The sequence below is a fragment of the Mustela putorius genome, unplaced genomic scaffold (assembly GCF_011764305.1).
Source record: "Mustela putorius furo isolate JIRA1106 unplaced genomic scaffold, ASM1176430v1.1 tig00000594_pilon_pilon_pilon, whole genome shotgun sequence".
In the NCBI taxonomy this organism is placed as follows: Eukaryota; Metazoa; Chordata; class Mammalia; order Carnivora; family Mustelidae; genus Mustela; species Mustela putorius.
The window spans coordinates 828,025-842,050 of record NW_025421427.1 but is presented as its reverse complement, the minus strand read 5'-3'; positions in this window follow the sequence as shown (position 1 = coordinate 842,050).

The following is a 14,026-nucleotide window of genomic DNA, read 5'->3' as shown; positions in this document are numbered from 1 at the left end:
TGTTTTCCTTGCCTTATGGAATGAAAGGAGGTGTAAAAAAAAAAAAAGGGTTTTAATTGAAGTGGAGTTGACATATAACATTATATTAGTTTCAGGTGTGCAACATAATGACTTGATATTTGTGTATGTTGCAAAATGATCACAATCAATGTAATTAACATTTGTCTCCATACATGATTATGTTTTTCTTTCCTGTGATGAGAATTTTATTTTTTATGATGAGGTCTTCTAAGATCTCCTCTCTTAGCAACTTGCAAATATAAAATAACTATAGTCACCCGGGTGTACATTACATCCCCATGATTTATTTATCTCATAACTGGAAGTTGGTACCTCTTGACCCCCCTTCACCCATTTTGCTCAATCTCACCCCCATCAAAGAAGGCTTTTAATTCTTTTGCCATTTCCAAATTAAAATGACATAATTTTACACTCATACTCAGAAATTGGAAATGTCAAATCGCTTCTTTATGTTATAAACATTGCTGTATCTGCCATATGCATCTGGATTACCCAAGGGACACTGTCTCTCAGATCCGTGAGATGTTCTCTCTTACTGTGATAAAGTCATAATAATAACAAAACTAATTAAGTGACAGTCATATAACTTTATCAATTAGCCCTCTCCAAGCTCAGTGATATGTGTGTGATCATCCCCTGGGATATCATGGGATATAAAAATATAGACCATACACTTAGGTCTTCCATTATCATTTTATTTCCATTCACATTTTTCCTTACCTCCATATGAAGACCTAGACAGTTTCATGACTTATCCTGAGTAATACAGTCTCAATCCCAAAATTAAAATGTTGAGCTCCCCGTATCCCTCTAAAATTCATCCTTAGCTGAATTTGACATAAAGATCAAACATTTCCCTTCACCCATTGGAGCTGCTGAGCGATAGCTCCTTGGATAGTTGCCAGGGAAAATGTTTCCTCTCTCTTTCCTCCTGCTTTTTGTTCCTTGATTTACCTTCATTTCTCCACTTGGCCTATCTAAGCTGGCTTTCAGCTGCCCCCATGCCAATGCTCCCTCTATCCTCTTTCCCACACGTGTTGTGGGAAATGTTCATGCCTCATTGTCCCTGAAGAGCTCTGACACTACAGACTAATCTTGATAAAGAATCAACGTCAGGCAGTCAAGCTGCTCATCTGTTGCCTTGATATTATCCATAGCCTTCTCCACTGTGTCCCCCATATTTTGTGCCATTGATCGGCCTTGTTGACATCTCTCTAGTTAAGATTTAGCAAAAGGGACAAGACACTCCAATCTGAACTCTTCTCTGTGGGGAAATGTACAGAGATAATAACATGCCAACAGCTCTCTCCAAAATCCTTTTCATAAATTCTATTTCAATTGCCTTTGTTCTGTACTACAGGCTGAGGATTTGACTTCACTGGCTGGCCTTCTGCCTCCCACAGACACCTTTCTCATGCTAATTAGGCTTTAACACCTCTGGCTGACCTACCCTTCTCACTACCCTCCAACACCATGCTGTGGGCCCTGTTCCTAAGTGAATGCCTTCTGCATCGTGCCTGGGTTAAACAACCAGCAATAAGCTGTTCATCTTTGTACTTGTCCCCCTTATACTGCCTGGGCTCCTACACTCCATGCCCCCTCACAACATGGATACTTTCTTCACCTGGGAAACTCCAGGGCATCATAATTCCCCAGACCTAATTTGGTCTGACATGCCTAAATGACGGTACTACTAAATTCCTCAGGGAGGAAAAGAAAAGTGAAACAGAATGGGAGAGAACAGGAAGGCAAAAGAAGAGGGAGAAGAATAAGATGAGAATTTTTTTTTTAATTGAAGCATAGTTGACATTAGTTCCAGACATAGAACATATTGTATAGGGTTAGCTAAAGGACAGTTGACATAATATATTAGTTCCAGGTATACAACGTAGAGATTTGACAATTCTATCCATTATGAAATGTTTACCATGAAAAGTGTAGTTATCATCTGAGGAAATTATATAGACATTTTAGCTATAGCATGACCTTTACTGGTAAAGGTCTACTCTTCCCTTGCTATACATTTTTTAAAGAATGATATTGTATTTTTTTAAGATTATTTATTTATTTGACAGAGAGAGACCGAGATCACAAGTAGGCAGAGGGCAGGCAGAGAGACAGCAGGCGTCCTGCTGAGCAGAGAGCCTGATGCGGCACTTGATTCCAGGACCCTGAGAACATGGCCTGAGCTGAAGGCAGAGGCCTAACTCACTAAGCCACCAGGCACCTAAGAATTATATTGTATTATAACAGTTTATCTGTATCTGTATCTCTTAATATGGTCATATGTTTTTTCTCTCTTCTTAAGGAAGTTATATCAATTAGTTTTAGAGTATAAAACTATAGCTTTATAGTGTAATATAAAACTAAACTTATAAATCTATAATAAATTCAACTTAACAATAAAGATATATTTTATTCCTGAACTTTTATGTTTTCTTCAGTTTTATTTAAAATTTAACTCAAATTCATGTGTGAAAGTGGAATCTGATTTTTCATCTCGCATAGTCTCTCTTAGGTTTGGAGTATCAAAATTACTGCTAGTGTCACAAAATTAGTTGAGATATTTTCTCCCATTCCTTTTTCTGGGAGTTTTCATAAGATCAGAAATATCTTTATAAACATCTGATAAATTCATATCTCAGATCTACTTTGTCATGTATTTTTTATGGAAGATTTCAAATCATGGGTTCATGTTATGCAAAGAATTGTATTTTCTACTAAAGTACTTAGTAAATCACGTTTTTCAAGAATATGTAAGTTTCGAAGTTTATTAGCACTAGATTTTCATCATTTTCTCCTAGATTTTAAATCATGAAACATCTGTGGTTCTGTCTCTTTTTAAGTGTATTTTTTCACTGTCCATTATTCCTGTTTAATCTTGCCATATGTTTGTCTACTTCATTGTTTTGGGTTTTTTGTGGGGTTTTTTGGCATTATTGTGCTTCCCCCTTGTATTTTTGTTTTAATATTTTATTACTTTTCTTTTTATTTGAAAGAGAAGTAATAACTGATACCACAATATTACAAAGGATTATAAAAGACTGCTATGAAAAATTATATACCAGCAATTTGAACAACCTAGAAGAAATGTATAAATTCCTAAAAATGTACAGTCTTTCAAAACCAAATGAGGAAGAGATAGAATATCTAACCAGACCAATTACTAGTAATAAAAGTAATCAATGTAATTCATTAAAAAGTAATGAAATTAAATCAGTAATCAAAAGACTCCCAAGAAACAAAAGTCCAGGACCAGATGGTTTCAGAGATGAATTCTACCAAACATTTAAAGGAGAGTTAATACTGATTGTTCTCAAAGTATTCCAAAAAATACATGAAGGAATGTTTCCAAATACATTTTATGAGGCCAAACAACATGACCATGATCCCCAAATCAGACAAAGACCTGAAAAAACCTTGCAAGCCAATATCCCTGATGGACATAGATGCAAAAATCTTCAAGTAAGCACTCGTAAACTGCACTTAACAATACATTAAAAGGGAGCAACTGGGTGGTTCAGTGCGTTAAATATCTGCCTTCAGCTCAGGTCATGATCCCAGAGCCCTGGGATTGAGCCCCTTGTTGGACTCTCTGCTCCGTGGGGAGTCTGCTCCTCTCTCTCTCACTGCTCCTCTCCACCCCTCGTGCTCTCTCCTACTATCTCTCTCAAACAGATAAAAAAAATCTTAAAAAAAAAAAAAAAAAAACAACCCCATGGGACGCCTGGGTGGCTCAGTTGGTTGGAGGGCTGCCTTCGGCTCAGGTCATGGTCTCGGAGTCCTGGGATCGAGTCCCGCATCGGGCTCCCAGCTCCATGGGGAGTCTGCTTCTCCCTCTGTCCTTCTCCTCGCTCATGTTCTCTCACTGTCTCTCTCTCAAATAAATAAATAAAATATTAAAAAAAAAAACAAACAAACATTAAAAGGATCATTTAACACAATCAGGTGGGATTTATTCTGGGGAGTGAAGATGGTTCAATATTCACAAATCAAGCAATATGATATACCACAGAAACAAAACAGGGATGAAAATCATATAATCATCTTAATAGATGCAGAAAAAGCATTTGACAAAATTCCACTTCTGTTCATGATAAAAACTCAGTTAAGTAGGGTTTAGAAGGAACATGCCTCAACATAACAAAGACCATATGTGAAAAACCTATAGCTAACATACTTAATGGTGAAAAATCGGGAGCTTTCCCCCAAAGACAAGGACGTTCACTCTCACCACTTTTACTTACCATACTCCTGGAACTCCTAGCCACAGGAATCAAACAAGAAAATAAAAAAGCATCCAAACTGGTAAGGAAGAAGATAAGCTGTCATTATTTGCAGATGACATACTATATTAAAGAAAACAAACAAACAAACAAAAAAAAACACCTAAAGACTCTACCAAAAAAAAAGTATAAATAATAAATGAATTCAGTAAAGTTGCAGGATTCAAAATTAATAAATGGAACACTTAATAAGAAGAAGTAGAAAGAGAAATTAAGAAAACCAATTCTATTTATAATTGTATTGAAAAGAATAAAATTCCTAGGGATAAACTTAACTGAAAAAGAGAAAGACCTGTACTCTGAAAACTATAAAAAACTGATGAGGCAAATTGAAGAGGACACAAACAAATGCTCATGGATTGGAAGAATTAATATTGTTATAATGTCCATACTATCCAAAGCAATCTACAGATTCAATTCAAGCTCTGTTAAAATACCAACAGCATTTTCTGCAAAAACTAGAAAAAATAATCCTAAAATATGTATGGAACCACAAAAGAACCCCAATTTGCCAAAGCAGCTTTGAGAAAGAAGAACAAAACTGAAGGTATCACATTCCCGGATTTCAAGATAATTATAAAGCTGTAGCTATCAAAACAGTATGGCACAAAACAGACATGGTTCAATGCAACAGAAGAGAGAGCCAAGAAATAAACTCACACGTATATGGTCAATTAACCTATGACAAAGGAGACGTGGATATACAATGGGGAAAAGAGAGTCTGTAGTTGTACACGGGGTTGTGCCAGAAGTTCCACTTGCTCATCTGAGTTGAGAATGAATCTCCTTAAACCACCTTCTTGTCTAAATTTGAACCCAACTCCATGGGAGGAATAGACAGGAAATGGACAAAATGACCCTGAAGTAGGAGACAGACTCCTGGCACAAGAGGTAAGGCACAGGGAGGCTGGCAGACTAGGTGTTCTCACTACACAGTGGGGAATCTCCTAAGCATTCAGTCTATTCCGGAAATATGTTTTAGGCTCAGACTTCCTAGGGTTTACCCTCCTCAGGTTGTGTTCATCCCCTGGAGGCTAGTCCTCCAGGTACATCTGCTTGAGAATGTACTGGAAAGAAAGGAATCCTGAGAAACAGAAGGAGAAAGAGAAAAAAAAACAGAAAGTCACCAAGATATGAAGACCTCATGAAGTGGAGACAAAAAGAGGAATGGATTCTAATAAGCAGTCTCCAGTTGTCAGTCTCTATTTGTTATGTACTGGGTTCAGAACAGTGTGGAGCCAAAGGAAACCGAAGGCATGGTCCATGCTCTTTAGAGAGCTATCATTTTAATGAGTACCTATTTCATACCCGGCCACTGTACTGATCTCTTTGCCCAAATTATCTCTTGCATCCTTCCCATACTGTCCATCCTGCCGACCTGCTTGCCTAGTCTAGCTTGTCCAGCCAATGCAAATCTATCATCTACCTACTTGAAGTCACTTTCCATCCAAATTCACCCTTCCATGTAAATATGGCCCACACCCTAAACCTCCACTGGCCCCTGACCCTGCTCCTCTCTCCCACACGTCCAAGGCCTTTTCCTCCTACCTACCATTAGCCCAGACTCACTTTTCTCCTTTCTCAAATCACCACACCCTTCTTCTTTCCAAATATTTGACCCCAGCTACAGAAATAAATCTCTCCCTCCTATAATCAGATCTCATTATCTTAAAATACTCACAGGATCTGACTCTCTCATGTGATAGCTCTTCACCATCCCAAATAGAGGCATCCTAGGAAGGTGTGGAATTTTCCGCCTCATCTTCTCATGAATCCTGCTACTTATAAATGAATTCCTTTCACACAATCCATCTCTCCTTCTACAAAGGCTACTTCTAGGGCTCCAAATAAAATACAGGATGCCCAGTTTAATTTGAATTTCGGATAAACAATGAATCATTTTTTAGTATATGTAACCCCATTTTTAAGCTTTTTAAAAGCTTAAAAATAACATTGTTTATCTAAAATTCAAATAGGACTAAGCTCCCTGTTTTTTTTTTTTTTTTTTTCTTTCTAAATCTGGCAACCCTAGATATCACACACTCTCCTTGGGACTGATGTGGCATCTCATTTTCTAGTGTCTCATCTCAGAAAAAGGTCTCAGACTGATGAAATGTGCCTGTCCAGGGTTGTAGGTCACAATTTCTAGCCATTCAACCTTACTCACAATGTTTGTCCTTTAGTCTTCATCTCCCCAAATCCAGATACTCTTTAGAACCAAAGCAAACAGATGGGGATCCCTTACCTGAAGTGAATTCCCAGATGGCAAAAACAGCTAACTCCAAGAGAAAAAGAGGAAAGGTCCGTAAGGATGCTACCAAAATGAGGGATAAGAAGCAGAGTTCAATGGCAACGACAATTAAAACATCAGTCACAAATATTCTGAGGAGTAAGTGGGAATTCCAGCTTGGGACAGGGGTCAATTCTTTTAGCTTCCAAGCTCCCATACTATCCTCCGCCTCCACCTGCCCTGCTCATACTTACGCACTGTCAAGAGAGGAGGAGCAGAGCTGAGAGAGAACTCAGAGAGAGCCAGGTGAACTCGGGGACAAGATGCTGGAGGACTCAGAGAAGATGAAGAAGGTAGAGAACATGGAGAAGTTTGAGTTCTGGGATGAGAGGAGTTCAGTAAGGGTGAGATCTCAGTCTGAGCCTCTTGGCTTGCTGGCATTTACCTGGAGGTAAATCTGCCTGGAGGTCTGCATTTGCTAGAGTCTTCCTACTATCCCAATATACGGTTTGGGTCAGGACCACCCACCTCATAGAAAACCTGGCCTACAATAAAGTAACCACTCCCTACAGTTGTCACTGGGTTCTGCTTACCCTTTGCACCAGAAGAAAGTCAAAGGCTGCCTTCAAAACAGACGTCCCAGACCCTGCTGAATGTCAGCTTATCAAGGAACATGACAGGTACCCAGTCTAAGGACATATATGTCTATTTCATCAAGAAGATGGCCATGAAGTTGAGGGCCAAGACAGAAACTTGACATTTCTTGAGTTCTTGGGAGAGACGCATGTTCTGGTGAAGATGGAATGGATGGAGCCACTGTTGGCATAAGACAAGATGCGCTTAGGAATATCCCTCTGCTACTTCTCCCCTCCAGACTTGAGTTAACTCCTCCCACTTGAGCTCTTTTGAAAGGAGACTTTGGACATGGCCAAATCTCCAGTTGCTTTCTGTCAGGTTGCCCAAAGAAAGTTCTGTCCTCCATATATAATCCACACCCTCCCAATGTACTAGATCCTGCATACTACCAACTTTATTTCTTGTTGCTTCCTTATTCCAAAAGCTGGTTCTAGGCTTGTGTTTTGTTTCATTTTAACCTCTTATCTCTCTTACTCAGTGGATATCATTATTTCTTCATCTTCCCTTGCTACAAGGGAATTAATTCCTATTCCACTGTCCATTTACTTATTTGAGGTTCTAGTCCTATGGAAGAAGATGTATAAACATATACAACACGTCAGGGGGGGGCATTCTCCATACAACTGTCATGCTGAAAATAAAGAGACCACTTTATTCAATCCAGTACTTCCTACATTTACTTAACAAAACAACCATTTATGTGACCTCCCCTCCCTTTCCTTCACCCCCATCCCCATGTGATATCCATACTCATCTTCTTCTATTGGAATAGAACTTGCAAGTAGGTGTGGCTATGAGATTAAGGTCTACCCACTGAGATGCAGGTGGGCTGCCTGGCCTGTGGCTTTTTGGAGACTTCCTTAAAAAAGAGCTGGCACGTGCCCTTTGCCTTTTCTTGTCTCTTCCTCCATCTTTCTGAAACCTGAAGGTGATGATTAGAAATCTACCCACCAGATAAGAGATGAGAGTCTATGAATAGGAAGGAACGCAGGTCCCTGCAGACTTTGTGGAGCAAGGCCATCACCACAACCACAGACTGCCTAACTCCTTTAGTAAAGTTTCCTCTGACCCCCCCAAGCAGAAACACCACTTCCTCCAGTGTTCTTAGTGCACTTTGCACAGATCTTTCCTCTAATATATGTTTTACCAAATTAAACTAGTCTCTTATGCACAGAGATTTACCAAATCAAAGCCCATTCTGATTAATAAGCCGTGGGTATGCCACTGAGGAGGAACCCGAGCCTAACATTTTGTTGCATGGAAAAGAAAGTCACAAGTGATTGGTGTCAATTGCCTTGGATATGACAAGGAGACTGGCAATTTGCCCCATAGAGTTGCCCCCTCTGAAGTCGGCATATATTGATTTCATTTTTAACTATGATTTCTAAAGGGTAAGGAACGAATCTTTTCTTATTTTCTATTGCCAGTGCCCAGCTAGATTATGGGGTGCAAAGCGCATGACTTTTAAAGATAAAATAAGGTTGCTAAGTTAATGTTGCTAGTGAAGAGCAGCAGGGCCGCCAAGCCACAGGGGCAGAAGCAGCCGTGGCCTCAGGGCCTGCACACCAGCCACAGACAGCATTCCACCAGCCAGCCGGTGGCAGAGGGCAGGGAAGCTGGGGCCAGCGAGGCACACCCAGAACAAGGAACAAGCAGCAGTGGGGCCAGTGGTCACTGAGCCCAGGAGGTGGCCCGCACAGCTGCTCTCCTCCCCTGGTGACCAGTAGGAGACTTTACAGGAGCCGTCAGTCAGTGTGCCACCAAGCTGCTGCTAGACACCATGGGAAACCAGTACCCAGTGAGCCAAGCGGGAGGCATCTACCACGTTGCTCCTCTCTGGTTGCAACTGTAGTGTCTGCAGGAAGCAGAACAGACACTTCCTTGCTCAGGCCTCCCAAGCCTGAAGGGAGCCATCAGCACACACACATTCAGTGCGCACCGAGCCCAGCACCCCTGTCCAGCCAAATGAACAGACCTGTCAGAATCCCTAAGAGAAAGTTTTATTTGAGCCCAGCTTAGGCTGCCTGCCAGGGATATACTCGTCACAGGGAAGAAAATGTCCTAGAGAACGAATAGGTTTTACAGGTCAAGAGCTCAAAGATTCTAGATTGGCATACAGGGAGGAATCAGTTTAAACGCAAAGGAATGCCAGGAGTAGGAGCATCCATGGGTACCTCAAGGACAAGCTGGTTTTCCCTTCGGCTACTCATTTACAGAGATGTACAATGTATGTGTGGAGGGGGGCACACATTAGGCTCTTGGTTTGAACAAAGTTTCTGCCCAGTCATGCTACCTTAGGAAGAAATTTAAAACAGCTTCCCGGGGTGCCTGGGTGGTTCAGTGGGTTAAGCCTCTGCTTTCAGCTCAGTTCATGATTTCAGGGTCCTAGGATCGAGCCCCATGTCGAGCTCCATGTTGGGATCTCTACTCAGCAGGGAGCCTACTTCCCCCGATCTCTCTGCCTGCCTCTCTGCCTACTTGTGATCTCTCTCTCTTTCAAATAAGTAAATAAAATCTTTTAAAAAAATAAAATGGCTTCCCATGTGTATGAGGTCTTCAGAGAGTTTTTCTCTCATCACACTTCTGTTAAGAGTGGTGTCCTTCAAAGCTCTTACATGCCCTGCTCCCACCCTGGAGGCCCTGGAATCGCCCCACACCGCCTGGAGGAGGACACTGTGTGGAGTGAGGTCGCTGAGGGATTCAACCACACGAACTGGGAGAAGGCCACAAAGGAGCACAGAAGCATGAGGACCATGTCTGAAGAGTGAGCTCCTTCCCCTTTCCTGAAGTTGTAATGACTGCGCCCAGCAGCTCTGCTGTCCTCGCTGCACCTCAGTGGTGCCCATGGAGGGGGCTTGTGAATGTGGACCCAGGCAGCTGGTTCCATTGGCCAGTGGCCATCTTGACCTCTGTGGTTTGTTCCAGATACTCATTTCTTCAGGCAGCTCTTTGTTCCTCCTCAGCCCAGATTTGGATGTAGGCTAATTGACAGCTGTCTTTCTCTTCCCAACTTCTGTGTGACCTGTTAGGAAAATAAATATTTTGAACAGTGAAGCAATGACTGTGGCTTAACAACAACAAAAAGATAAAATGAGATCCTCAAATTTGACACACTTGTTCATTTTCCTCTTGCTTGGGTGTATTTCAGTGAGATCTGAGCTGCTCTAGGAAATCAAGAGATGAAGAACAGCAATGCTGTACTCTTGGAACTGTTGGCCCATCAACTCCGTGATTTTTTAAAATATACTGTTGGTTGTTACCTTTGGATTAGATCAAAGAGAAAATACATTTGTGAGAATATAACCCCGCTGAATCAGGATTTTGGCGAGTGACTAATTAATAGAACAAATTGGAAGCCTGATGAATATGGTCCCTGTGGCTAGTTGGAATTCCTTCCTCCAAATCTTAAAAGGGTTTCTGAACAAGACCCAAGCAATGCAGATGTATTTTCATTCCTCTGATCTCAGACTCCTTCTCTGGTTAAAGGATCAATTCCCCTTAGTATCTGAAAGCGTAGCCTCCCCTATCTCCTGAGTGGCCTCAGATAACCCTTTCCTGAATCTTCAACCTCTCTATTGGTATTTTTCCTTTAGCAACATATTCAACTCTCTTTCACCCTGAAGCTGTAGGCCCTATTCTCTCTAGAATATGTTCTACAGTAGAGAGGACCTTCCATTGTTCATTCTTATAGCCAAGATTCTGGAAAGATACTGATGAGGGAGCAGGAGGCTGGCTGAGGATGGAGCAGGGGCTGGTGCCTTGCACCCCCTCTCCACCCACTCCCCTTGGTAACATGTGTGACATTTCACAGGCACCCCTGACTGCCCTAAAAGAAGAGCAAATGGTTATCTTGCAGAGATCACAGTCCTGCAAGGCAGGAGTCTCTCTTGGTTTACAAATGTCCTTGAGATTTACAACAAAGAAGTTGCCTTATCAATAGCCCAATTTCCAAAGATATATAACTCAGTTCCTCAAGCCCTAACGTCACCCTCCCCTCCATAAAAAACCGAAGGAGACGGAGGTAGAAGGAAAAGTAAATAAAGTTAAATTTCTTTTAAGACCTAAATCTCACTAACAAGGACGTTTGATAGCAGGAATGTAACATTCCACCAGGAGACTCCCAATTGTCTTTATGTTAGTGCCTCATTAGAGGGAAAGTGGCCTTGGCTTGATAGTAACCAGGCCTTCAATATCCTGACAGTCTTCTTTACCCCAATAGCCCTTCTGAACACCCCTTTGTCCTCACCTACCCAACTCCTGTGTATATAACCAGCCACTCCTCACAGGCCCTGGGCAGCAGCATCTCCGTCTGCCCACGGGTCCTGTCCCCGTGCTTTAATAAACCATCATTTTGCACCAAAGATGTCTTAAGAATTCTTTCTTTAGTCGTCAGCTCCGAACCTCACTCCACTTGAAGGACCCCAGGTCAGAACTATAGTATAGCCTATAAGTTTTAACATTCTTTTTATAACCAGCTCATGCTAACTGAGAAACCGTGGCCAGCTGACCATAGATAAGGGAGTCAGCAAGCAGCATGACGGGATAACGAATAGTGAACGTCTGTGTTTAACCCGGCTGTTTCTGGCTTCTGTTTAATAATGCTTCTAATGCTTTGCTAAGAAATGAAAAATTGCTTAAACCCTCATTCGCTGTGTAATCAAATAAAGTTATACCCTTCCCCTGTTAAGAATTTCCCCTACTACTAAGTAAAATTGATAAGGGTTGCCTCCCGTACCTAGGCCGGAGACGTAGGGTTCAGCACGTACGCTAGCTGGGGACATGCGGTTCAGCACGTATACAGATAAAGGTTAGAAACGTGCAATTCAACACGTACCCTCTACTGTACACTACCTGAACGGTGACAGGCCAGAATGTATGGTTGGTTTTAAAGGATTGGCTACCTATGTGTAGGCCTTACTGTAATGCTTTGAAATTACTGGCTAGAAAAGTGAGGGCTCTGATGTAATGGACTGTAAAATTCTATATTAAGGGACTCCCGAAACAGATCGGGGCTCTCAGACACTGACCCATCCCTCGCGGATTTCATGGTCAAGTGTCCCTGGGAGTCCGAGCATGCCCGAATAAAATCCTCTTGCTTATTGCATCCAGTGGTCTGTGAGTGCGTCCTTGGGTGCGGGTCCTCTAGGGTCTTTCACACTGAACCTGACTTAGGTTCTGGGACTTCATCAATACGATACAGCTTGTGTCCCCTCCTTCCCTTTCTACCACACTCCACAGAAACTGCCCCTATTAAAGATGAAAAACTTGATTCCTAAACTCCACAAATCCTCTTCAGAAGGGGAGTATAAGGTGGTGGTAACAAGCACAGACTCAGAAAATCAGACTTCCAGGGGTTAAATCCCCATTCTGCCACTTACCAGCAGCGTGATCTTGCACAAAACACTTCACTTCCTTCTACTTCATTTCCCTCATCCATAAGATGGGGTTGTTGAGAGGATTAAACAGCAAAGGGTTCTTGGATGATTGAGTTAGTACATATAAGGAGCTTATAACATGCCTAGAACATAGAAATTCCCAACTGACCTCTATAATATATGACACTGCTATCATCAACCTTTTACTTGAAACTCTCCTCCCTTGGTTGTCCTGGCCTATTTTTGTTTGTTCATTTTCCTCATAATTTTCTGGCAGCCCCTTCTTATTCTTTATCCTTGTCTCCATGTTTCCTGTTTTGTTTCTCTCTATATTTTAAAATAAACTCATCTTCTGAATAAATACATAATAAAAATAAAAACTTTCAAAATAATTTTAAGTCTGGAGATAATTTAGCTATCTTATGAATGGCTTCCATTTCCTACAAGGTCCATTAATTGAAATCACATCCAAGAATCTTTTTCCCATCTTCCATTCCAGTCCCATCTTCAATTCATTGCATCTAGTCTTTTAAGCTTCATCTCAAATTCCATCACCTCCAGAGTGTTTTTTGAACTTTTCTCAAATGAATTCTTAGTTATGCACTCCTTCTCTATGCTCCCAGACTATAATATGTAACTTCTACCTCTATGATACCACTCGTGGCACCTGCTGTCTCCATGCTAGGGTGTGAGCCATTAGAGGAATGAGTCTGAGTCTTACCTGTCTTTAAATTCCTAATATCCAATATGGATTCTCACGAACTGGCAGTGCTCCATAAATATTTGTTGAGTGAATGAAGCAATAAATAAAATGAGCATTCTGTCTGGGCAATGTCTCTTGAAAGAAAGGGCTGAAGATTTCACCACCTACTGAGACCTTCCTACATGCTGTGCAGGTGATGAGGGAGCACGAGGCTGGCTGAAGACAAAGCAAAAGCTGGCGCCTTGCATCCCCCTCACCCTACTCTCCATCCGCTCCCCCTCAGTCCTATGTGTAGCATCCCTCAGGCAGCCCTGACTGCCATGAACAATAAGCAAATAGTAACTTGCAGAGTTCACAATCTTGCTAGACAGGAGTCTCTCTCGGCTTACAAATGTCCTAAATCTCACTAACAAAGACGATTGATAGCAGGATTGTGACCTCCCACCAAAAAGTCTACAACTATCTTAATGTTAATGGTTGGTCAAAAGACAACATTGATCAAGCCGCAGGGCAAGGCCTCCAGTAGGCCTCGGACATCCAGGCACCTCGTAGGTCCTCTTTAGCATATGAAAACTCCATTGAAACCTCCCTTCCCTTCACCTTCCCCCAACAGCAGGGTACAGAACCTGCCATCCCTCACAACCTGGGGCAGCAGCTTTTCCTGCCCTCGGGTCCTGTCTCCGTGCTTTAATAAACCACCATTTTGCACCAAAGATGTCTCAAGAATTCTTTCTTGGTCATCGGCTCCGGACCTCAGCCCACCAAACCTCACCTA